This window comes from Lichenostomus cassidix, chromosome 12, assembly GCF_008360975.1.
Source record: "Lichenostomus cassidix isolate B80296 chromosome 12, HeHo_3.0, whole genome shotgun sequence".
Classification (NCBI taxonomy): domain Eukaryota; kingdom Metazoa; phylum Chordata; class Aves; order Passeriformes; family Meliphagidae; genus Lichenostomus; species Lichenostomus cassidix.
Window position 1 is genome coordinate 1,981,362 of NC_139493.1, and position 25,690 is coordinate 2,007,051.

A 25,690-nucleotide genomic window follows, 5' to 3' on the forward strand; every position below is an offset into this window, starting at 1 on the left:
CAGGGATCCAGGGGTATCCTCTGGACAAAGCTTAGCCCCAACTATGGCCCTATATTATCCTATTATTAATATAATCTCTATTAAAAGTTTAATGTTTTCAAGTCAGAATGTTCCTGTTCAAAAGAAAGACAGAGAAAAAGTGCTCAGTAAACAGACAGTGAATGTAATCCATGAAGCTCCAACAGGGAGAAGGGAAATGAATAAAGCCAGAAAGTGCTACCAGGTTTTCATTTTGTTCTTTGACAAAAGGAGAAGGAACAGAAATGAAATTTAATAAGTGAGTGAGGAGCAGGTGATGCAAGGAATCAATAGCCAAAGTTATCAAATAACACAGCTGACTGCTGGATCAGACCAGATCCCACAGCACAACCTGCATTTCAGCATTAGAAAATAAAAAAAACATAAGCAGCCCTGGGCAAATCATGGATTTTTCCCTGCTAATGCTGATTTAAAATATGCAAATGCATTCACGAGCTCCAAGGTGTGGGGAGTGAGTGCTACACCTGCAGCGCAGTGACCAAGAAAGCAACACCAAAAGTACACAAAGGAAAAACAGTTTTCCTTGGAAAAAGGAAACCACGTGCACCATGGAAACCTCTCTCTGATCCTGATCAACTGAAGTTCAACTGAACAAAAACAGGATTTTTTTTACAGCAAAGTTTTAGCCTCCTTTTTATTTGGATAATGGAGGGCAGAGTTCTCCCTTATGTGTTTTTTTTTTAAAGTGTGAGACTGGAGTGTTTGTCAATCCATAGAAACAAACCCACAAACTCCTCACAAACCCAAAATTATCCATTCCAAATTCTCAGCTTCTCTTTTGGGGGAAAAGTGCTGAAAGAAGCCTAATCTGAAGATGAAGCACAGCGAAAATGGAGCAGTGTGTGATCCACCCTGCCCTCCCTGCTTAATATTCCTCTCCCCTGGCAGGACCTGCGAGGAAAATGCATCTGGAAGGTCCAGGGTCTCTGACAAGTTCCTGACAGGTGATGGATGGATCAAATCCAACAGCTGGAATACAAAACGATCAGGTTCAGAGATGAAGGGGATGAGTGACAGTGGCTAAGGAGATGAACAGACCGAGGGACCTTCACAGCAGAAGGCTGAATCACCTATTTCTTCACGGAGAGGATAATGAATGAGGTGACAACAGCAGGAATTCATTTCCAGCCAGGAATATTGGGCTGGAAAAAAAAAAAAACCCTTGCAGTGCTTTTGTGTTTGTGTTAGCAGCGTTGTGAACATGAGGAAGGATTTGAGGCTTTATGGACTCAGCTGTGAGCAAGGATCTGGAAATGCTCCTCCAGATCCAGATCCCTCTTTTTACCACCACAGCGTCACCCCACTGCCTTCCAAAAGCCATCAGAGTCACCTCAGAGTCAGTTTTATGGTTTCCAAACAAGTTCAGATTCAAAAAATGATAAGGAAGTGTTTAAACATGTAACATGACCCCAAGAGCCAATGGATTATTAAAAATAGAGAGAAGGAAAAAAAGGCATTTGGGATCAAAGCATATTTGCTGCTCTGACCACTTGTGTAGCTTTGAGAATGTTTAAGGATTTGGTATCTTGTGTCACTAGTGAAAACAAACAGTCTGCTGAATGCATTCTCAGGAGTGTCCTGTTTCACTGCCATTCCTCACCAGAGCAAGGAGTTGATCCGAGGGAAGTTTCCAGAAAGCAGAAAGTCCCTGTGAGCTGCAGCACATCCCTGTCCCTCCCCAGCCCAGCCCAGCCCAGCCCAGCCCTGTCTGCCAGGCTCATTCCAGCTAATGGATGGAGCCACAGGCAGCAGAGGAACCGAGGAGCATCCACCACACACATTTCCTGCTCCTTCTGCAGAGCTAATCCCACTTCCCTGCACATCCTGCTGGCCAAATCACATCCTTCCTCCCGAGCAGCCTGCAAGACCACAGCCCCATTAGCAATCAGACCCTGCATGCTCATTAGCTGCTGCTGCTGTTTGCTTCTTTGGTCTCCTTTTGCCTTTTTCCCAACTTGCACAATTGTTTGGGTCAGTAACTTCCAGCTCTTTGCCTCTTGCATTGTCTCACACTCCCTGGCAGGGGTTATGGGAAATGCAGTTATTCCATTGGTGTTATTTACTCGTAAAAATGTACAAAAATTACACAAAAGTCCAAACAGCCTTGGGATACTTGGCCAACTTCAGCTCACTAAGAGCAATGGCAACTTTCCCTTCTCCTTCTCCGATTATATATTTCATTTAAGAAGATTTCTTTTTTTTTTTCTTTTTTTTTCCTTCAAAAGAATCCAATAAGCCTGAACAGAATAAAAAGGGTCTGGAGTGACAGGACACAGGGAATGGCTCCCACTGCCCCAGGGCAGGGATAGATGGGATATTGGGAAGGAATTCCTGACTGTGAGGGTGAGGAGGGGCTGAGATGGAATTCCCAGAGAAGCTGTGCTGCCCCTGGATCCCTGGCAGTGCCCAAGGCCAGGCTGGACAGGGCTTGGAGCAGCCTGGGATGGTGGGAAGTGTCCCTCTGTCCCTGAAATCAGATGATCTTTAAGGTCCCTTTCAACCCAAAGCATTCTGTGAAACTCTCAAGTTGTTTTTTCCTAGTCCTGAGTCAATCCTGTGGGAAATCAGTGGAATTCAAAAGGCTTTTTTCCCCCCAACTAAACACCTAAATCAACTCCTGTTCATCTGAAACTCAGTTTACTTCAGCAAGGCTGCAGAAACCCAGCTGCCCATCAATTATTCAGTGTTTGGCCCCAATCCTGGCTCCACACAATCTCACCACAGCCTCAAAGCTGGAATCTTCCACAGCCAGAGGCTTGGACAGGAGAGTGGCTGGAAAAGCAAATTTCTGAATGGATTTTAGGGTGAAATGAGTAATTCTGGATGCTCTGAGCACACAGTGGGAGGATCAGGACCTGGCTGGGCAGGGATGATTCCTTCCACTCCCTGAGCTCAACCACCTCCACCAGCAGCCTCACAGAGGGGTCTGAGCTGGAAATTCTCAGCACACATCCTGAAATGTAGGCTTAGAAATTTAACAAAAAAAATCACAGGATTAGAGTTACATCTATATAAAATCTACTCAGTTATATAAAAATAGAAGTACAGCTAACACACCAAATCTTTGTCCTTACAAGAAGGGGATTGCAGGGGAGAAATGCATTCTTCTGTTCCATGGAATTTAATTAGTTACTAAATTTAGGTTCTGTCAGTAAAGTTAGAGAGGATTCACTGCAGTTGGATTTAAATATTGGATGATATTTTATATTTCACACAACGCTAATGGATGACATTACCTCAGTATAGATATTTTCTAGTATTTCTGTGGGAATGCTTGGGTCTATTCATAATGTTTTAGTCAGCTAAATCATATTTGATTGCATTTAGAAAAAAAAACACTTTCAGTCCCAGATATTCATTATTTGAAAGCAACATTCAGTGAGACCCTGAATCCCAGGAGCTGGGAAAGACTGATCTAAAGCAAAACCACAGGTGCAAAAATAATTAAATCTTTTAAGCATCAGACAGAGTTATGATGCAATCCATGGGGGATAAGGAAAGAAGTCAGTGCTGAAATATCTCCTCTGCCATAAACTTATTTTTTCCAACTGCTCAGTACCTTAAAATTCAAAGAGTTTGGTCAGAACTTTCTAGAAATTCTGGTGTTTCAATATCTCAGTATCTCTGACCACCTTGTGCACCTCAGTTCTTCATCTCCACCAGAACAGCACAGAACCAGCCCAGGGGATTCCCCAGGGATAATTCAGGAGCTGAAATGTGAAATCCATTCAGAGCCTACAGCAGGAAGGGCCAAAGCAGCTCTGGAGTTTGATTCCAACTGCTGCTGCTGCAAACTGCAGAATTCACAAGGGATTTCCTCCTGGGGATGCTGGGTTTGGACAAAGAAAATTCAGGCCAAACTTCCTCAGAAGTCCCTGAGAGACAAGATCTGCCACCTGAGGTTGGTGCAACTTGGGAAGGGTTTTATAAATCCTCAAAGAGCATTCCTCCACCTTCTTTTTAATTCATTTTTTGTTGTTTTTATGGAGCAGATTCTAAACTCCTTTGGAAGATCTGTGCCACACCAGGGCTGACATCCCAGAGAGAGGAGCTGGATGGTCCAGGGCTAGAAATACCATTTTAAAATGTGACCCCAAAGCTGAATTTTGGCAGATGGGATATTCCAGGTACAGAGCTGAGCTCCCTCTGCAATATCTGAACTCAATTTAAGTTTTGTCTGTAAGATTATTTTCATTCCAACCCCTTTGGACACTTGCAACAACAACATTTCCCTTCTCCCTACACAAATTTGATTTGGTCCTGCACTGCAACTCTGCTTAGAAAGCTGCTTAGTGGCAATGTTTCAGAAATATGAATCAGATTTTCCTGAGTGAAATAAAATTAGTTATCGAGGAAAGGATAATCCACTTTGCTAGGGGCAGTGCTTCCATATTTTAGGTAATGGTTCGAAAATACAATAATAATCCTAATAATAAAATGGCTCTGAGATACAGCAAGTGCTGATGGCAAGCTGGCTATGGAGCAGTCCTGCTGCCCAGGGATGAACTGGGAATGACTGGAAGCACTGCCTGCTCCAGAAAACTACAGGTTTACACCAAAAAAACTCCAGGTTTACACCAGAAACCTCAGAACTTCCTGATTTCTCTGCCCCTCAATCTGCCAAGTGCTGCAGAGTCATTTTAAGCTTCAGAAGTGCAAGTTGAGAGCTTCCAGAGCTGCCTGATGTGGCCAAGACCCTGCAGGGGAGGTGCTCAGCAGTTCCCCAGTTCTGCACATTTTCTGAGCCTTTTTGGTGCAAATCTCACAGCTCCAACTCTCTCCATCTCTGCTCTATGTTTGATTTCCAAGCCCTGGAGGGTGATTAAGCCAATTACCAGATGGACAGGCAGCTCTCTAGTGCTCAGCAATCCCCAAAATCCGAGTTCCAGGAGCTGCTGGTGGCTGTGAACAAAGTCACCATTCCCTGCCCCAAAAGCACAGCCCAACTGCCTTGTCAGCTTAGAGCATCATCTCTCCTATCCCAAACTTCCCAGCTACACCATGCCGAGGAATTTGGCAACTGAAAGAGGACTGGAACCTTCTCAGGAACTGGGATCATCCATCAGCAAGAGAGGCAGAATCAGAAAAAAGGAATGAGAGCACAATCAGGGCCAGGGAGATGAGCTGTCATGGGATTTCTATTGAAAAAACCCTCTAAAATCAGAGAGTCCACCTGTTCTAGCAATGCCAAGGCCACCACTCACCCATGTCCCCAAGTGCCACATCCACACAGCTTTTAAATCCCTGCAGGGATGTTCCAGCACCTCCTGCTAATTGGAAGGTGATCAAGGATCTCCTCACAAGGCACCTTCCATCCCAGAGGTGGTAGGTGACCTGTGATTGTCCCTGGCTGTCCTGTGCTCACAGATCTCAGTGTGGCATCAGAAAATCTGATGAAATCTTCTCAATCAAACCCTTTATTCCTGTGGACTCCCACTAAAAAAATTCTGTAAAAACAACTGCATCATGTTCCCACAAGAACTCCCAGGCTGGAGGGGGTTTTTCCCCACTTCCACCACGAGTGGAAAGCCCCAACCCCAGGCAGCAGGCAGGAGAGCTCTGCTCTCCCCACCCCACTCCTATCCCACACAATTTTCATGGCAAACCCTCGGCCAGTGAGACCACAGAGCTCCCAGGCTCCATTTAGCTGAGCAAGCAAGGCTGGGAACCCATTAATTTGCTGGCTGAGTTATGGTTCCCTGCAGCACCTTTTGTTCACTGTCAAGGTTCTGCAACAATGACAGATGCAGCTACAGCCAGCCCCAAACTCCAGAATTTGATATACTAAATCATTCCCCATATTAAATGTCTCAGCGATAAGCCTGGCGAATGAATTCCTCTGCTGCTCATGCTTGGTGCTGCAGACGAGGCAGGAGGGACTCCCCACACAGCTCCCTCCTGCTCCATGGGAAATTTTGCAGTGTGGAAATGTTGTCAGGGCCTGGAGAGGAGCCAGAATCCCAGGAAAATTCACACAACTTCCAGGGGCTGCTAAAGGGAGCTGCAGATCCAGCTGGATGAGGGAGGCAGAGCCGTGGGGGCATCAGGAGCTCACCAAGCCCAGTTTTAATAGCAGGAGCTGGATGGGAATATGAAATTCCCACTTAGCCTGGCAAATAAACAGGAAAGACTGCAGCAAAATAAAGAAGCACAGGCAGAATGCTTAAGCAGCAAGACACAGGCAGGGTTTCAGCCTGACTCTTCTCAACCTCAGTATTAATCTTTTTTTTTTTTCTATTTTTTTTTTTTTTTGTTTAAAACCATCTCCTTCCTTCAGCCGCAGCACTCAGGAGAAGTGAGCAAATTTCACCTCAACTCATTTATAAAGAGCACGGAGCTGTTCAAAGCCATCCTCAGCCAAAGCAGATTAAGGCACGAAGAGGGTGGAACAATTGCTACTTCATTTTTAATTTCTCCAAATCACCATCAGATAGATGACAGTGGTTAGCACAGGAAAGGTTTCGCAGGCTTCATAAACAATAGAGGTATTACCCATTATCACACAAGTACAAATTAGTTTGACCTTTCCAGCTTTTTCATACGAGGCTTCCTTTTTTCCACTTGACTAGAGAAAATATTGAGTCAAGCCGTGTTCTGCACTCTCCCTTCTCAGATGTATTGGACCAGAGTTTCTTCCCTAAACCTGCAATTAGAAGAGACCCATTAAACACTGAATTCACCTGAGGAATTCTCTGGCTCAAACCAGCACATTCCTGGTGGGTTTTTTTTGGAGAGCCCCAGCCTTGCTCTTAGTGCTGCTCCACACCTGATTTTCCATCCCTGCCTCCCTGTGGGAACAATTTGGGATTTGGTCATTTCATATTCAGGATGAAGTGCTGGGAAACAATAGGAAAATGTGGCAGCAGAGATCATCAGAGAGTCATGGAATGGTTTGGGTTGGAAGGGACATTAAAATTTATCCCATTCCACCTTCCACTGTCCCAGGCTGCTCCAAGTCCTGTCCTTGCCTTGGACACTGCCAGGGATCCAGGGGCAGCACAGCTTCTCTGGAAATTCCATCCCAGCCCCTCCTCACCCTGACAGAGAAGAAATTCCTTCCCAATCTCCCATCTCTCCCTGCCCTCTGGCAGTGGGAAGCCATTCCCTGTGTCCTGTCCCTCCATCCCTTGTCCCCAGTCCCTCTCCAGCTCTCCTGGAGCCCCTTCAGGCACTGGCAGGAGCTCTGAGCTCTCCCTGGATCCTTCTCCTCTCCAGGTGAACATTCCCAGCTCTCCCAGCCTGGCTCCAGAGAATCTCCAGCCCTGGAGCAGCTCCATGGCCTCCTCTGGATTTGCTCCAGCAGCTCCATGGCTTTGCTGTGCTGAGGAGCAGAGAAGGAAGGATGTTCAGTGCCTCCCACCCTCCCTGCCCACAGCCCTCATCCCTGCCTGATCCCATCAAAGCCTTCTGCATGTCCCCAGGCAGGAGAATGGCACAGAGAGCTGATCCCCTTGTGCCCAGAACTCCCAGAACAGCTTCCCTGGATGAGCTATGTGCTCACTGCTCATGGACACACACATCCCTGAAAGGGTTAAAATCATTCCTCTGGATAATCAGCACTTTCTGTCAGGGACTTGGACTGATCTGTGGGATGCTCCATGGGATCAGAGCTGTGGAATGCTTCATGGGGTCAATGCTGTGGGATCAGAGCTGTGGGATGCTCTGTGGGATCAACACTGTCGATGCTCCATAGGATCACTGCTATGGGATGCTCTGTGGGATGCTCCATGGGATCAGAGGTGTGGGATGCTCCATGGGGTCACTGCTGTGGGATGTTCCATAGGATCAACACTGTGGGATGCTTCATGGGATCAGCACTATGGGCTTTTCTGTGTTATCAGTACTGTGGGATTCTCCATAGGGTCAGAGCTGTGAGATGCTCCATGGGATCAGCTCTGTGCAATGCTCCATAGGATCAGAGCTATAGGATGCTCCATAGGATCAGCACTGTGGGATGATACATGGGATCAGCACTGTGGGCTTCTCCGTGGCATCACTGCTGTGGGATTCTCCATAGGATCAGCCCTGTAGGATGCTCCATGGGATCAGCCCTGTAGGATGCTCCATAGGATCAGCACTGTGGGATGCTCCATGGGATCAGCCCTGTAGGATGTTCCATGGGATCAGCCCTGTCGATGCTCCATGGGCTCAGCCGAGTGCTGCCACCCTGTGGGACCCGTGTCACTCCTGTCCAGCCTGGCACTGCCGGGATGCTCAGCACACAGCCGGCTTTGGGAAGCTGAGGGACTCAGAAAGCTCAGTCCGGCTGTTCCCAGGGAAGCACAGCACACTGGGATACCTCTGACAGCTCATTCGGGATGTTTGTAAATAGCATTTACAACAAAAAGGGTCTGAGCAGAATCAGAGCAAACGTTACAATTCACACTCATTTGTGAGTAACTGATGATTTCACAGTCGCTGTTTACTCACACAGATCCAGGCCTGGATGGAAATCCAGGTTTGTGCATCACCAGGAGCAAACTCAGACTGAAATCACTCTTCTGCTCCACTTCATATTTCATTCATTTCTGCTTCCAGCTATACATGCACAACAGAGGGCATTATACATCTCCCTAATTGAACAATACAGATCAATTAAATATGAAAAGCCATTCTTGGACTGAAACCCTCTTAGGCAAATGTTCTGCTCTTATGCTAAGTAACTCTTTCTAAAAAGCTGGGAGTTGAGTGCTGCTCAGAGGGGTTTTTATTTATTTTTTTTTTCCAAAAGACTGGGAGATGAATCCCCAAAAGATTCACCCATTCATTCATGGCAAGAGGAGACAGAGTTCTGACTCCATTGAGCAAGGCAGCAGTGAATAAAGGAATATCTGATTTAATGAAAGTTTGTCAGTGCTGTTTGTTTGAGTGGAGAACCCCCTGTGCTCCACACAGAGATCACCCAAACCCTGGCCATGGATCAAAGTGGACAAAGATCTCTCTGCTCCAGGATTTCCAGTCACAGCTCATGTAAAAATGAGTGATGGGAATCCCAGACAGGAGCCAGGAGCAGGGGAAGCTGTGCCCTGAGCAGCCCCACCGCCCTGCGGCTCTCCCTGATGGATTTTTGGCTCCTCACACTCCCATCGATGGGAACACGGAGATGCAAATGCGTTTTGCTGTCTCTAAGTCTTCCCAAATCACGCCTTGAGGTCTGAACAAAAGGAGTTTAATAAACAATGTGTTTTCAGGCGGGTTAAACAAACACAGGTAGCTTATAGCTGTGCAGCACAGGTCACATTAAATCACCCTCCACAACAGCTTTTTCCACCCCAGCCACCCGGGATGGCCTTTGTTCCATTTCTCAGGCTCTAATTAAACGCAATGACCCGTTCACCTTTATGCAAATTGGGTTTAAACACCACATCTCCTCCTCGGCTAAACATTTATATAAATAAATGATAAACACAGATTTCGCCCGAGGCCAACAGAGATACAACACTGATAGAACTTCTGGAAGAGTCAATCAGGCTGGAGTTAGGAGCAGCTCAGGGCTGACTGTGCTCCAGGGAGTCTGGAGAAAGCCAAGCCTGACAGTTGGGTCTTTCAAGCACATCCTGCTCTCCACAAGAACTGGGGAAAGCCAAATCCCCAAAAAGTGAGAGGGTTAATGAGGATTGAGTCTCACAGAATCTGAAAATCAAAGAGGAGAAAAGGTGGGGAAGAACCATGCTGGTCCTTTTATCTGTAGTAGAATATATTTTAGGAGAGTTTGGTACTGGAGAAATCGTAACATGAATAAAGATGTTTGGCCAGATCTGAGACATCTCCAGCAAGTCTTCAAGAAATACAACATCAACAGCTGGACAACTGGGAGCTTAGGGAAGAATTAATAGAGGAAACAAATGTGGTAGAACCTTGGTTTTGAAACCTTGAACACGACTTTAAAAAAATCCCTGCCATTTTAAAAATGAAATGGTTGCAGATTATTTTTTTGAGTCCTTCTGAAGTGGAATAAGTGCATCACTTACCTCACTGGAGGCCACATGCTGATACATCTATGCTGTGATTACAGCCCTAAGCAAAAATCCTGATTTAAGTTGCACAGGCAAAACTTGCTCCTTCTGCTCCACCTTCCCAAAGCTGAACTATACATGTGACAGTCACCAGATTGTTTTCCAAACACTTTGACCTGATGGTTCTGAGGGCTTGACTTCCATTGATCTAACCCAGCAATGAGAAACACCCCAACAAAGCTTTCTTTTTCTTGGTGTCGGGCTGGAATAGATTTTTACCCTGCAGATTGTGATAAAATGACTGTACCCAGGGAATAGCAGGGCATGGAGTTATTTCCCAACAAACAGCACATTCAGAGCCCCTTGCTTAGCACAGAAAACACAGCTCTCCGGGTTCATAATGAGTGTGAAGCTCATTTGTGTTAAGATTAGAAGCAGATTTGACACAGATCTGACACATTCAGCCTGAGTATCCCCAGTTTGGGTGGCTGCTGGGAGGAGGAAGGGAAGAGGTGTGCACTGGCGTGAAACAGTAAATCAGCTGGGTGTCATCATTATGTATTTGCTTTGCTAATAATAAAAGGAATGAATCACTACTGTCATGATATTCATATTTATACTTGAGTAACCACTGTGGCAGATAACAGTGAAGATGTGTGCAAGTTTCAGCCTTGGCAGCACGCCTAGCCCAGAGCTCCGAGCTGGCATTGGTGGATTTGCTGTGATTCATGGCACTTTTCTGTGTTTGTGATTACCTTCCTGTCAGGGGCTGCACATCACTCACCCACCAAGCAGCAGAGACTCCCAATGGGAAGGAAAATTCCCAACTGTTGCACCAAAGGCTCTTCAAAGAGAGCTGAATGCTCTGTGTGACAAGGGGGCTGAGCACCAGGTCACCGCCAGCATCAAAGGGACACAGTGAACTGCTGCTGCACAGACTCCACCAGGTCATTCCAGGCCACAGAGGGGAGGTGTGGGAAGGAACCCCAGACTTGCTCTGTTCTAGCAGGGCTAAAAATAAACCTGTGATGATTTATGAACTTTCAAAGGCAGCAGAGTATTTTTAAGCAGCAGCAGTTTCTCCTGCTCTGTCTGCATCCCCCGAGCTGCCAGCTCGGCGCCAGGGCTTGTCCAGCCTGCCCTGATGGGGAGCAGCCCCTCCAGCATTCACCAAGCAGAATTCTAAACGACCACAAGAGCAAATAAAAAGGCACTGATCTATCCATCTCGTGGGTCATAGCCTTCCTTTGCTCTGCCTCCTCTTCACCTCGGAGTTTTAAACATCCTTTTTTTTTAAATTGAGTTAACTCCACAGAACTGTCAGACAGAGCCTGCTCCTTAAACCAAGATAAATAAATCACGTGGCACCAGAATATCTACAAAATTATCTTGAAGTTTTGCATCTCTGGGAGAAATTTGATGTGAGCTTCACCCCTGTTTTCCTGCTGGCCCTGATGGGGTAACACAGGAGTGAGCTTGAAGTCAAAGCCATGTTAATCCCAATAAACCAAGACTGGATAGCAACAAGAAACACTTTTGTGCATGAGGAAGAGCAAGTTTGGGAAGCAAGGTGGGCTCAGCAGCTCTTGCTGGCTGCCACTGGAATAAAAGCTCTCCAGCCAAGGGCTAAAAATCAGCACTGCAGGGATGAACACTGGAAAATCAAGCCAGGACACCCTGGAGGAGGATGGCTGTGGTGTCAGAGACACCCAACCCATGGCCAGAGGTGTCCTTGTGGCCCAGGGGAGAGGACATGCCACCACTGACCCCTCCCGCCCCACAGAGCACCCCGAGGGCACAGCTGCCCTCAGCCATCCCTGCAGAGCTCAGGTGAGGCACTGGGCAGCTCCAGACATCCCTGCTAACCCAGGAAAGCCAGGCTTTGCATCATTCCCTGCCCTTTTCCAGCATGAGCTGCACAGGTGAGCTGCTCCTCCGCTGGCATTCACATTCCCAACACACGTTTTTTGTCATTGTGTGCAACAGAACGAGCTTAACATTCTGGGAGCGCTAGACGGGCTAGGAGAGAGCTCAGCTCCACCGCAGGAAGATGGAAAAATCTCCAATTCCACGGAGTTTTGCCAGGATCATTCAACTCCAGCTACCTGCAGGCACACCCTGCTTGCCTCCACTCTCACCACCCAAGTGCTACCCCTGGGCTGGGGTGGTCTGGGGCAGGAGACACTCAGAGCCTCCCGAAAAGTGGTGTTGAGAAATACAGCCCGAGTTTGGGGTGGCTGCCTGCCAAGGGACACTTCCTGAAATCCCCCAAAATGTTGCCAGGTGGATTGAGCCGTGCCCAGAGTTCAGCACGGGAGGGAGAGGTTGCTGCACGCCAGTGGAAGCCATTGTCTCCAGCAGGCTGCTTTGGGGACATTAGCAGCGTGCACACCTCTAAATGAGGCTGTACGGCCAGGAGAAGAGGGATTAGCCATGTAGAGTAAGTCCTTTTGGTATTAGATTAAAGAGGGGAGGTGACTTTGAAGGATTATTCAAGAGCCATTTAAGCAGTTTTCAGGGACTTACAAACGCAGGGTAAAAATGCAGCTCCTCAGGTCTAGAAAAAGAAGAAAAATTCAGTTTCCTGGCCAGGAAAGCAGCAGAAAAGGCTTCTGAGGGACCGCCTGAAGTGCAGCCCCCATCATGCTGCTCCCCGCGCTCGGGGCTGGCTGTGGAGCATCACCTGCACACCTGGGCTGGAGCCAGAGGGACGAGGGAAGGGGCTCGGACAGCCACGATGCCACTGCGATGGGTCACGGCATCCCCTGGGCTCCCTGCCAGCACGGCGACACCGCCACCCACCCCCCGAGCGCGGGGCAGGGGGTGCTGCATGTCGGGAAGGAGCTCCGGAGCATCGCGACAGTCAGAACAGGAGGCTCCCGCCAGCCCCTCTCCACCTCAGTGATTTATCCGCTGGGATGCAGGTGCTGAGCCGAGCCATGGAAACGGGAGGATGTGCGAGCACAACCACCAGAACTGACTTCTCCCTCCAGCCGAACGTCCCCCTGCTTCCCCGCACCTCCGGCTGCCTCATCAACATGCTGGCTCTCAATCCTGTGCCCACATTAATCCGGCCAGGGAAGAGGAATTCGCGGCTCCGCGGCACCAGATTGCTCTATCGAACGAGCCCTGCTCGGGAAAAAACCAACCCCGCTCTGGCTTTGCCCAAAAGGTGACGCGTAATTAGTATGTAAGATACCAACTATCGCCACTTGTTATGCAAGCAGCATCCTTTAATTTGTAGTTCGGAGAGCGAGTCATTCCTGTCTGGGATAAATAAAACAACACGCTGCGGTATGTTGCTCACGACACGGGAGCAGCAGCAGCCTGGGGAAAGCCAAAGGAGCTGCAACTCCAGCCGGGAAGGCGGCTGGAGCCAGCAAAAAGTTCTGCGTGCGCCTGGAGCAGCCTGGCGGGAGCATCTCCGCGCCCTGCTCAGGGATGCAGGGATGTGGGGATGCAGGGATGCTCCTGCGCTCAGGGATGCTCCCGCTCCGTGTCCGGGGGGCCGCAGCGACCCCCGCACGGCTCCGCACGGCTCCGCACGGCTCCGCACGGCCGCGGAGCACAGCCCGCACCCCGCGGCAGCCCCGCGCTCCGGGGGCACCGGAGGGACCCCTGCGGGCACCGCGCTCCGCGCTCCCCGGCCGCGCATCTCCCGCTGGCCGCGCATCTCCCTGCGGCGCCTCCGCATCCCGCCCGCGCTCTCCTTCCCCGGCGCCGCAACCTTTCTTAATTTCCTTATTTATTCCCTTTTTTTTCTATCCCTATTTTCCCCGTTTTAAATCTGCCTCCCTCCTGGCCGCGCCGAGCCGCGCTTACCTGGGCGGGGAGGGAGGGACATGCCCGGCGCGGCTCGGCTCGGCTCCGCGGCTGCGGGCGCTGCTCCTGCGCTGCTCCTGCGCGGCTCCTGCGCGGCTCCCGCAGCCCCGAGGTGCGCGCTGAGCGCGGCTCCCGCAGCCCCGCGGCCGCAGCATTGAGCGGCAGCGGCAGGAGCCGGGCGGGCTCCGCGCAGACCCCACCCCCGGCCCCGCCGTGCGCGGGGGGCGGGCGGCGGAGCGGCGGCGCGCCCGCCTTAACCCTTCGCTCCCGCCTTAACCCTTCTCGCTCGCGTTAACCCTTCGCGGGCGTGTTAACCCTCCGTGCCGCGGTAACCCTTCCCGGCTGTCCCAACGCTTCCCGGCCCCGTTAGCCCTCCCTGCCCCGCCCGGAGCCCGCCCGGAGCCCGCTCGGTGCCCACCCAGCCCCGGACAGCATCCCCTGCCCTGCCCCGGCTCGCTCTGCCGGAGCCCTGGTGCAGCTCTTTCCGCACCTGCGGCGTTCTCCGCACCCCGGACAGCCCCGAGCCCGTTCCAGTCGCACTCTCCGCTTTTCCCCCATCCCCGACCAGTCCCGGTGCCACTAAGGGGAGACCACAGAGTCCCAAATTACCGCTCGCGGCTTTTTTTATTTCTTTTTATGTTCCCCTCCGCGCGTCGCCCTCCGGTTGTAATCCCGGATTTGCCGTAATTATCTCGTTCTTTAAAGGGAGCCTCTCTCCTCACCCGCCTGCTCTGCCAGCCTCCCGCTCAGCCCTTTGCATCCACCGTTTCTTCTCATCCCCTTCCCAGTCCTCCTCATCCGAGGAACGCGTGTGTTGTGCAGGGAGATGATGAACCTGGGTACCAACCCTGCTGATCCCCAGCTCTCCCGGCCGTCCCTGTGCCCAGGGATGCTCCCAAACCTTCCCCAGCATCCCTCATCAGGGTCTCTGCTTGTTGCTGCAGTGCAAATGGGGAGCCACAAACTGCTTTGAAAGTCATGAGCTCAAGCTCAATAAGCAGCACAATGGAAAGGCACAAAGAAAATTTTAAAAAATTATTCAGAAGTGAGGGTGGGACCTACCTTTCCCCCTGTCCCGAAATCCTGTCCCGGGAAGTGCTCTTAAATGCTTGTGAAAAAAAAACATGCCTTGCAGTGCAAAGAGGGTATTCAGTCTTAACTGTGCCTCCCCTGGGTTTTGAGGGATTAAGTGAAACCCTTATTATGTTTAATTATCTCTAGAGTTGCTCTCTGTGCTTGCTGCCTTGCTTTATGGTTTAATAAACTGCACGTCGATAGAAACTGAATGACAATTAACGTTAGTGCAGGTTGGGCTGGCGTTTATTGCTGCTCACAGGTTCCTCCTCGACGTGCCTGCGCTCACCATCTATCAGAGCCTCTTTACTCAGCTCCCTGCTCCCAAAGGATCCACAGGGCTCCATCCAGAACGTTGGGAAGCACCCTGGGCAGCTCAGGGGGTGGCTGTCCCAGCAGAATCCCATGCAGTGTCCAGCTCTGTGTGCACTTCATGGAGCAGGAACGACACTCTGGAGCATCTCCAGGATGATGGACCAGCTGTAGTTGGCTCAATCCTTAGCAGTCCTGAAGTACCTCTGGTGTCCAGGGAATGCTCAGCTCCCTTATCACGGGATCACGGCTGGGAATGACCTCCAAGACCATCAGGTCCAACCTTGCTGATGGAGGATGGCCCTAAACACAGCTCACTGCTCCTGGGGAGAGCAGGAGGGGCCAGCGCTGCCTTTGCTGAGTCCTGCTGAAGGTTCAAGGCTGGGCAAAAGTGTGAATCAAAGTCTGGAGCAGGCAGGAGTGCTGCCCTTGAGCCGTGCCTGAGAGAATCCCCCGGTGTTATGAAACGTTATATAAACGTTGTGTATTATTTGTGTAATCTCCCCCTGATTTATACAGGAGGGGAGCCTGCTCAGCAATCCAGAATAAAGTTGAGCGCCGAGTGTTTTCGATTTGGGAGCGCCTGTGTCTCCAAGGTCACCTCATCCATCCTGGCACCGTGGCACGGCGCTGCCAATCTGCGTGGGGTGTAATAACTCTTGAGGGAAATCAACGCTGGAAACGCTGCCGAATTTTTCAAAGGGAGCACGGGTTGAATACATCATCACCATCATAACCCAGCTGAGCGTGCGACATCCTCGTGGTGTTGGGAAAAACATCACCCACCCTCGGCTGGGTGGCGACCAGCAGCAAATAGGAGCTGAAAGGTGAAGGCAGGGGAGCGGTGGGAGCAGACAGATGGCTTCCCTGAAAAGCCTTTTGCTTGTGCCACCTTCCCTGCGCACCTTTAGCTCACCCCTGAGTGAGCAAGCAAACCAGGTCATCTGCTTTTTGGGTTTTTTTTAAATCCCCAACAAACCCACAAATAAGGCCAAAGGTAGGAAAGTCAGCAATCAAAGACTCCCGTTGCAAACTCAGACATATTCTTTTGAACAAACAGTCTCAAGTACTTCATAAATCTGGCACGAGGAAGTGCCTGGCGGGTTTTTAAGCTGGGTTGTAACAGCAGAGCTGACACTTCGAATCAAGCCTTACAGGCGACCTTCAGAGAGCGCGCTGCACAGCCCCGTGTGATTGACAGCGGGAGATGCTGCCGGAGCAGCGCCGCAGCATTTAGCACGCCCGTGTTAATTAGCTCCAAACACACCATCGGCATGCTGGGGAAGGTGCCACCTGTGTGTGTGTGTGAGCACAGAGCCACGCAGGCCAGCCCTGCCCTGGGACAGTGCCACCGAGTGTCCCCAAGCTGACCCAACCCGTGTGTGGTGTGGCTGCAGCGAGGAGCTAACAGCCCTGCAGCGCTGCTACAACCAGGTGTAGGGCTGGAGCAGGCACGCTGTGATTTATGGGTGCTGAACTCGCAGCCTGAACTTGGCACAGGCTCTGCGCTCGGGCTGCAGTCTGTGTAAATCTCAGGAAAGGGTTGAGCTCTGATACACTGAGAGTTTGTTAAGCAACTCTGCTCTAAATGACTGCTGCAAAACATCCCCAAGGTTTACGCCGGAGTTTTGCCTGACCTTTAATTAAAATACCAAGGCTCTCTTTACATGGTGCTGGCTATTTGTAAAGTCCTCTGAGGGATTGTCTAAGTCCTGCTTGTACCTTGGTGATATCTCAGGGAGCAATGCAGCTCACAAGGAATTTTGGAGAAATCTGCCTTTTTTTTTATCACCACCAGCCTTGCATTGTGCGAGTTTCATTTCAGGACAATGCATCAAATTGATAATTTTTAATGGCATGCAGTGAGAAAAGAGTAATCAGCATCTGGCTGAGAATTATTTGTGATGGGATCTGTAAATATGCTGGAGGCCACAGCCGTGTGACAACACAGGTGGGGATTTGTAGGGAAATAAATCCTTTCTGCAAGGCTGAAGTGGAAAGGTGGTGGATAAATGGCCTTGGAGGATGATGTCCTGTTTGGGAGCAAAACCTTGGTGTTGTGCCAGCATAACTCAGTGCTTGTTTCAGAAATACACATCCCATGTTTGCCCCTAACTAAATCAATCTTTGGCCAAAGATGCCAGATAGTGCTAATTTCAATAGAATATTTTGAAAATATGGATATTTATCACTGACAAATATCTGAGAACCAAAGATCTAAACCTACAAACTTCATGCCTTCAGGTGTAGCTTCAACAGATCCAGTGTCCAGGCAGAAAAAACCAGCTTTCAAGGCATAGATTCCTAAAGGAATCCTAATTTCTTCAGTTTAATTCCAAATTCTTCAGGTCCATAAAATCTCTGGAAGACAGCAACAGCTCTGTTTGAATCAAGGAACACAGGAAATTGCCTAAACATTATAGCTGGGAAAGTCACAGTGTAAAAATCTGAGATTAAGTAGCAACTGAATCCAGAATCTTTCCATGTTTTTCACTGGACTTTCTGTACCCAAACTCTCACTGAACCTTTGTAAAATGTCCTTGAGGCTCAAACTTCCTAATAACAGTTGATAATAATGCACATTTTTTATGACCAAATTGTGGAATTCAGATTTTTTTTTTAATGAAAATTATGCAATTCTCCAATGGTAAAACTATAATTTATAACTCTAAATTAAGGCCTTAGGTTACAAAGCAAAGAAAAAGCAGAATGGGAAAACCCTGGAGCTTCTCCGTCTAATAATTATAAATTTTCTTTTTCGTTATTAAAATTCCAAGGTGACAGGCACTGCCACGTTTTAGTTGTTAAAGAAACACAAGATAAGCTTCATTATTTGCAGTGAATTTTTTTGGGGGACTAGATTTAAAATGCAATAATTCAATTACCTCCGAAATCCAAATAAAATCTCACCATATTCCTCCACCGTGGCCAAGGGGACTTTTCCAATGACACAACCTCAATAATGCACGCATTAAAAACATTCAAAAATACTTTGAAAGCCCCCAGAATTGCGAGTGTGCCTCCACGATAAGGTGGTGACATTTATAAATGCCATGTGATTAGCATGTGAAGGGAGATACACATTCATTGTGTGCTCAGACCTATTAATCATCCATCACCTGATAAACATGGAGCAAAACGCCCTCCCCGTTCCCTTTTGGAGCCCTTAAAGAGATGCTCTGAGTGCTGAGAGCTCCAACATTCCCTCAGATCCCGGAGTTAGCAATTTTGAGAACAATAATTTTGGTTGTGTCCAACCAGGATCTTCCTAAGTTGGGTTTTGGATGGAGGCACCTCAACCAACAGCCTCAGCATGGGGTTGATTCTTCTTCCAAGGGTATCCAAGATTCCCAGGCACTCCCAGGTGTTTTCTGTTGTAAAAATTCCACTGAAAACGTTGGCTTTTGGGGGAGGAATGTGCACTTTGATCTTCAAGAGTGTGGGTAGGGTTAGATGGGATATTGGGAAGGAATTGTTCCCTGGCAGGGTGGGGAGGGGTTGGGATGGATTGCCCAGAGAAGCTGTGCTGCCCCTGGATCCCTGGCAGTGTCCAAGGCCAGCCTGGACAGGGCTTGGAGCAGCCTGGGACAGTGGAAGGTGTCCCTGCCATGGCAGGGGTGGAATGAGACATCTTTAAGGTCTCTTCCCACCCAAACCATTCCGTAATTCCATGGTTCTGTAGCAAAGCCCCTCTAGCTTCAGACAGCTCCACTGATCCCAAGAAACCTCTGCATGATCCTCCATGGATGTGATCTGGGACAAAGTGACAAAATGACAGCTTTCCCTCTCGGGGCAGCCTGTGGAGACAGGCTCTCCAAGCCAGATAAAATTCCAAGTATCCAGAGAAAAACCAACTCGAGGTGCTCAGAAGTTAATGTCACAGGACAGGAACTATCAAATCAAAGCCGCTCTGTCTTATCCTACATCTTGCCACAAATCATGGTTGTCAGGACTTGTTCCAGGGAAAGGAGTGAGGAATGTCACCTCCCTCTGGGACACGGGGAAGGTGGACATCCAAAACCCAGAGGTTTGGTGCTCCTGTGTCCTCCCACCTCCCGCCCACGGATCCAAGCGCCAGCAGCACCGCGATGACGCCAAGGAGTGGGAGAACTTTTGGGAATAACCGCCCAGGGAAAACTTTTTTGCAGTGTCTGTTGTATTCATACTCCCAAATTCAGGATCTATAATGACACTTCTGTACTTTTATCTGCCACAAACACACGCAGAGCTGCCCCTGCCACAGCAGAGCCTCTGATTCCGGAACAGCATCGTGGGCTTGATGTGATCTTTCCCCACACCACCCGTGGGGTTCTGACTGCATTAAAGTCACAGGGAGCTCATGAAAACCCCTTCAAAATAGGAACAGCTCTTCCCAGTAATGAGAACAGGAAAGGCTTTAAGATTTCCACCAGAATGGGAGCCACGGAGACAATTCTGAGCAAGACACAGCCTATTGTTAATGTACAGATAAGGAAGGCCAAAAATAGAACTGTATTAATTTCAGCGCAGAAATACGGGGGGAAATATATTTGTGCCGAGGAAGGAGAAAGTAATACAAATTTTTATTTGAAAGATTTCTATAGAAATCCATTAAAAACAGCAGAGAGAGGCAAAAAAAAAAAAGAGTGAGGGAAAACATCTCTCTGCAGCTTATGAATAACAGATAAAGTTTATTCCAGTAATGATAGGGTACGTTTGTATTTGAAGAATAGTGGCCTGCCAATAATAAAGATAAAGACAAATACTTTCATGGCTGTTAGAAGAATAAAACAAAGCTGACTCTTTTTTTTTTTAATTGAAACAATTATTTTTTCCTGAGGACAGTTGGGTACATTCGACAGATAAGTTATTAACTGTCACTTTTGGAGTTGCAGCTTTACATGGCAGTCACTGATTGTGCATACATAATTTCCTGAAAGGGATCAGGTTTTTATGGAAGTCGAGGTAGCAGTGGAGGAACAGGAATATTCCCATTAAGTCATTATCTGAGAATAATATCCTGAATTGGATCCATCCTGGGGGAGGAAGCAAACCCAAACAGCTTGGGCCCAAATGTATTTATGATATTTATGTAAACACAGGAGAGGTTTTAGATTTGTGATGAGGCCAGCAAAATGTCAGCTCAGTGTAAACATCTTGTAGAGGGTTCAGAGTGCTGAGTCCATGAGACATTCCATGGGTCCTGAGCTTTATTTTACTGATCTACATCTCCATCTCTCCCAAACTGGCACAGAACGCTGCAATTCCTTCACTTGTGGGGAGTTATCATCACATTTAAAGGAAGAGGTGTGGAGCTGCTATATCACCCAAATGAGAGCAGAGTATTCTGCTGCCTCATGGTGGAGAGATACAACCTGAAATGCTGACATTTATTCAAGTAATTTGCTGGAATCGCAATATTTTATAAAGAATTTTTAGTTGCAAAAATAATCCCTTTAATCACATATCTCATCAAAATTAACCCCTGTGCTATCCAGAGAGTCCTTGAATATCTCTGGTGAAGCAAAACCTCTTTGCATGGAGAACAGGCCATGCATTAGTGTTAAATGATGAACAGAAATTGTCCTGAATTTGGCTTTGGTGCATTCTGTAAGTTTCATGGAGGTCCTTATGGAGGTCCTGCAGTGACAGAGGAGTTGATCATTCATTACAAGGAAGAAGAAGAGGAGAATATTCGAAATATTTCAAAACTAGGAGCTGGTTTCTCTCCACAGACTGGGTTTCTCTCTGTCACAGGAGAGGTGAAGGAGCCATTGGAAACCCTAAGGAAAATCTCACTCCTCCCTTTGCAGGGCTGGGAGGTTCCACTCAGGCTTACATTGCTGAGAGTCTTCCAATGGATTTATGAACAGAAGATTACATTCTTAATGCTGCTTCTGAGAAATGGAGTGAATAATTCAAACGCACCAATATAGCATGGAAAACACAAAAGCACCTTGCAGCTCGGTGCTGAGCAAGGAGAGAGCCTGGAGCTCCCAGCAGCCATAGAAATGTGATCTGTGCAGCAGAAAGCCCTCTGGGAAGGAGGTTTAAAGCCCAGAGTGGGAGCTCCAGCCCATGGAAATGATTCCCAGCTGATGCACATGGATGAGGGGAGATGGAGAGCACTGCCCACCACAAACACAGGGGTTGTGCCATTAGTGAGACCCTTTTGTGCTGCAGAGTGACAGATTTAGAGCATCTGCTGCTCAGGAGGCAAAGGAATTCCAGGGATAGCCCAAGGCAGGGAGTCAGGGACCAGGGGAAGCTCTGTGGAATAGCCTGGGATGGTGGATGTGCCATAACAGGATTGGAGAAAGATGAGCTTTAAGGTCCTTTTCAACCCAAACCATTAGATAATTTGGTGATTCTGTGATATCAGAGATGTGCTAGCATTCCCCTGGATTTGACAAGAGGGTGGAAAGCCAAAATGGGAGTGGTTTGATTGATGTTATCATGCACAACCCAAGTTTTTCTGAAGTGAACAGGAAATCTCTCATCCCACCACGCCAGGTCCTGCTGAGGTGTGAGAAGCAGCCTGGATCTGACCAGCAGTGGAGGCAGAGAGCATTTTGTAACCCCAGACATCCCAAGAGAGGGAAGTGCAGGATCATCAAACCACTGTGCTGAGGTACTCAAGGAAACTCCTCTCCATCCCCATCCCTATCAGGAGCTGGCATCACTGATCCTCTCAGAGAGGACTGGATAATCCAGGATGGGATAATCCAGGGATCTCTGGGGAAACATCTCCAAGGCTGGCTGTTTAATTGTGAAATGGTCACTGGGGTTGATTTACACATCCATCTCCCCTGAACATTTATTCTTCCCAGAGGAGTCAGTGTCCCCAAGTGCCACCCAATGGCCTTTCCATCAGAGCCATTATCTGCCAAAACTGTCCTCAAAGCGCTGCTGTGTGCTCAGCTGATGCCTTGGGAAGGCACAGGGGACTCAGAGCCAGGATGGCACAAGAGTTCTGTGAAGAATTCCCACAAGAGATGGAGAGGCTGGGAGTGTGCAGGGCTCAGGCTGTGCCACCCAGGGCCAGCTCAGCCCAGGGAGCAGAAAGGACATTGTCAAGGGGCTGCTCGTAACCTTTCTGGTCTGAAAGTTGGTGCTTGTGGCACTCAGAGCTCAAACAGTCCCACGAGAAAGGCCCTGGCTGGGTTTTACACCAGTTCAATCCTGCCTGAACAAAGCAGGGTTTCCTGTTCTCTGCACCTTCAGCAGAACCCCTGCAGGGAGACAAAAGATGGCACAAAAGAGCTGATCCAAGCCATCCCTGTCAGAAAGGAGCTTTCCCTTCCCAAACACCCCCATCCTGACATGTGCCTCACTAGGACAGCAAAAACTGATCTCTGTGCTGTGGCCAGGAGGCAATGAGGGTGAGGGATGTGTGTCCTTCCCTGCTTTTGGGCTACCTGCTCCTTGCCTGGATTGAAAATCACAGCTGCTAAATACAGAGAAAGAAGAGGGAAAGAAGAACAAAGGCTGCCAGCTTTTCCTCTCCTGCAGAGCCACCCAGCTGACTTAGCCATGTAGCAATGTTTGATGCCTGCTGCAGGTTCCTTTGCTGTGCGCTCTGTGCAGCTCGCTGTGCTTTGTCTCTCTGGCATCTTCCTCCCTGGATTATTTTTAGATCTGAGGGATGTTCAGCAATTAGCTGTGTCTAACTGGGGTTGCTCTTTCCCAGGCGTTTGCAGGTTGCCTTTTGTTTTGCTGGAGGCAGAGCTGGGGCTGCAGCAGGGCTTGGCTTGTGCTCCACACCCAACATGGAGCTGGTGCTCTGCCATTTGTTTGGGTAACCTGATCATGCTGAATTTTTATTTTTACACACAGGCACTGTGCTGCCTGCAGCCCCCAACTGCAATTATGGGTTCTTTAATAATTATTCTTTGCTACTCTGTGATGTCAGTGTGGATAAATTCAGTGACGATGAATTTGCTGCCAGGGAATGGTTTGGGTTGAAGGGACCTCAAAGTCCATCCAGTGCCACCCCAGCCATGGCAGGGACACCTTCCACTGTCCCAGGCTGCTCCAAGCCCTGACCAAGCTGGCCTTGGACACTGCCAGGGATCCAGGGGCAGCCATCAAGTAAAAAAGTCATGTAGAGGTGAAAATTATACATGACTATTAGTCCAGTGCTGTTTGGCACAGGGATAATTTTTCTCATGTTGAACAATCTTATCCTCCTGAACTTCCTGAGAGTCTCAGAAGTTCTACCACATGGAACATCCATCCACCTGACCCTTGTCCCATGGAGCACATGAACACCCAGCACCGTCAGGCTGCACACAAGGCGAGCAGCTGGATATTTTTTTAATGCTTTGGTAATATTCATGACATTCTTCTTGAAACTCAACTCCCTTCTGATTTTACAGGCAATTATGGCTCAGTTACGGCTGTCACATCAGCCTGGCTTTCCTTCCTCCCTCTCTCCCTTCCCTTTTTATTCCTGCATGTTAATCTGTTGGAAATCAGTGTCAAAACCTGTTTACACTCTTTCCCAACAGCCACTTACATGGGCACTTGAATAATGCACCTTTGTGATGGAAGAACATCACTGAGGCTTCGTTTCACATGGAGACAAGCAGAGACCATAAATGAGTAAAAAACTTCCATTACATCCCATGGAAATAATTTATTTCCAGTCCAAAAGCCAAAGAAGGACCATGTACTATTTTTGCCCTACTTTGAGCTTTAGGCTGTGGATTTGAATCAGTGAAATGTCTCCAAGCTGGCTTTAAAATGGGATATTGGGGAGGCATTGTTCCCTGGGAGGGTGGGGAGGGGTTGGGATGGAATTCCCAGAGAAGCTGTGCTGCCCCTGGATCCCTGGCAGTGTCCAAGGCCAGGCTGGACAGGGCTTGGAGCAGCCTGGGACAGTGGAAGGTGTCCGTGCCATGGCAGGGGTGGCACTGGATGGGATTTAAGGTCTCTTCCAACTCAAACCAGTCTGTGACTCCACAGTTCTGTAGAAGTACAACACTTATGAACAGCTGAACACTTATGGGTGGTGAACAGTAGAAATAATGAAATAAAATAAACCAAACAGCTATTTTTTAAGTGGAAGCCACTTCCTTAGTGGCAGTGAAGTCACTCAGAGCAGTCCCAGCTCAGCTCTGCTCCACTTAAGCCAGGACAGCTACTCGCCCTGGTATTTTTAAGCATTGTGGATTTATAAAAGAGAGCAGGACAGGAGGGGCTGGGAAAAAAATAACACCACTTGCTGACAGCATATTGTACATCTTCACTTCCACCCCCTCATCTCGAGCCTGTGGAGATTTTACAGCCCTGGAAGTGAATTCCTTTTCCATGCTGGGAGATTCTCCTGCCCAGGTTTGGCTCTCACATCTGTGTGCAGAGCTCAAGGACCTCACAGAGGGAGCTCTGCAGGGCTCACCTGGGTCCTCTCCACTCCTACTGCCCCCATGGATTCCCCAGGAATACATAAGGAACAGTAATCCCAGGAAAAGTCTGATTTTCCCCCCGTCAGAATCTGCTATTTTGCCTCAACAATAACCTCCCACCAGCGAAAGTGAAGCTGTCTCATCTGAGGCAAAATAAAATAAGAAAACGATGTCACTCTCTCATATCTGCCGACTTTTACAGCCTGATATTCCCAATCAGATCAGAACAGCTTGGATCTCTTCTGTCATTTTGCCCGGCGCACACTCCAAATAGCAGTGGAATTTAAACTACTATCGGTAATATTTTTATTGAGAGCCCTATTTGAAGAAGGATATCTCGCTGAAATAAGCACCTCAGCCAGGGCTGTATTTCAGGGGCTTTCATTTCTGATGGCACACATCCACCGTGGTGACACTGCCTGTGAACTCTCCTGCCACGCCGGCGAGGCAGCGGGAAGTGTGCAGCCAAAGGTGAATTCCAGCATTGCTGATATTTGTAATTGCGGCGAAGAAAGCAGATGAAGGAAACTTTTCATCTCTAACCTTCCTGACACGTCAGCTGAGCCTGGGGTGACCTCCAGGAATGAGTGTTTTGCTCAAGCTGGGCTGAATCTCTGGGCTGGCTTAAGGTGTCCCCAGAAATGTGCATGGGCACTGCTGGCTTTGTTTTATTAAGGACTTATTTCAAGTTTCAACTAGATTTTCTGGGAATGTGTGCTAATGCCTTTTCTTATCACCGCTGATGTGAGTCTTGTTTTTCAGTTCAGGTACCAACATTAAAAGCTGTGCCAGGTCCCCTCCCAGGGTGTGTCTGGAATAATTATATAGAGATATTTGAAATGTGGGCAACAATTGAATCACAGAGTCACAGAATGGTTTGGGTTGGGAGTGACCTTAAAGCTCATCCAGTGCCATGGCAGGGACACCTTCCACTGCCCCAGGCTGCTCCAAGCCCTGTCCTACCTGGCCTTGGACACTGCCAGGGATCCAGGGGCACCACAGCTTCTCTGGGCACCCTGTGCCAGGGCCTGCCCACCCTCACAGGGAACAATTCCCTCCCAATATCCCATCCATCCCTTCCCTCTGGGAGTTTGAAGCCAT

General features: G+C 48.7%; 1 protein-coding gene across 2 annotated transcripts in view; it reads right to left on the bottom strand.

Annotated features, from left to right (window-relative positions):
* LOC146431530 (contactin-4) overlaps window positions 1–13,984 on the bottom strand; it is a 246,066-nt gene extending 232,082 nt beyond the window's left edge. Inside the window, exon 1 of one of the 2 annotated variants that reach the window (XM_085072261.1) lies at window positions 13,818–13,984. The gene's annotated coding sequence lies outside the window, so the exon portion shown is untranslated. The remainder of the gene's footprint in view (window positions 1–13,817) is intronic. The other variant, XM_085072257.1, reaches the window with a different exon arrangement.
* Window positions 13,985–25,690: the final 11,706 nt, after the last annotated feature.